We start from the raw sequence: 1,051 nt of genomic DNA, 5'->3' as shown, positions 1-1,051 counted from the left end.
GCATTTTCCAAATTAAGTTCTATAATGCAGTCAAGAAGGTTGTCATGGTTTACCTAATTTTGCAACAGACACATTTAACTAAAGACTGGCTAGGAAGTTTTTATTGTGGTGTCACACTGAAAGGCAAAATAATCTTTGAAGAAAATAATACGATAATATCACATGTTCACTGTATTGAGATCTATGCCCTATGTGCCATCTCTCTCTATGCACGTGTGGGTTATTTTCCCTTTTATGGTAAGTGAAATACTATCTTGATGCTTCCTCTTTCTTTTTAAAATATGTGTATCTTCAAATACGTGTTTCTTAAGTAGTTTGCTTCATTGGATTATAAACCATGATTTTTGTGATCCTCGTTTTGCATTTGAATATCTAGTTTGTCTTCTCTTTCATACTTCTGATTTGGGCATTCTAGAATAGAAAAATGTCTTTTTTACATGCCTCACATTTTTATGTTTTGTATTTTACATTTATACCAAATGATTGTAAGATATGAGGTCCTCATATTGCTATGCAGGTGATAGAGGCACAGCCTAACATGCTCACTTTTGGAGTTGTAACTTTATATTCATCTCTTCTTACATTCACTCTTCATGTCCACCCTGATCGACTTGATTATGCTGATCAAGTTCTGATATGTTTCCATTCAAAATCCTTGTGCAAATTAATGTTAACTGTTTAATTTATTCTGTGAAAGCAAAGGAAGTATAATAATGTTCTTCCTACACCAATTTTGGAAGTGTAATGAGCTGTAAGGAAGAGATAGATAGGAGGAGAAGAGAAACTTACAAATTTGGTAGGTGGTTGTATTTGAAATAAAGAGAGTGAAATAAGGTGTAGAGGTTGAGTAGGAAAAAATTGTAGAAATATAAGGGTCCAAGGAAGTATGACTAGTTGTTCTTGTATCAATTGTATTTGGCTAAATTGTATCTCTCCGAAATATTATTAATGCATGTATATGTACATATGATTGAATTTATTGCAAGAAAGTTGGCTCTTTTCATATTAAGGAAGAAAACATAATCCGGGATTTTCTCAAGCCCATGCCATG

Source organism: Lupinus angustifolius, unplaced genomic scaffold (genome assembly GCF_001865875.1).
Source record: "Lupinus angustifolius cultivar Tanjil unplaced genomic scaffold, LupAngTanjil_v1.0 Scaffold_653, whole genome shotgun sequence".
NCBI lineage: Eukaryota > Viridiplantae > Streptophyta > Magnoliopsida > Fabales > Fabaceae > Lupinus > Lupinus angustifolius.
The sequence above is the reverse complement of the archived record's forward strand: the minus strand, read 5'-3'. Positions refer to the sequence as shown.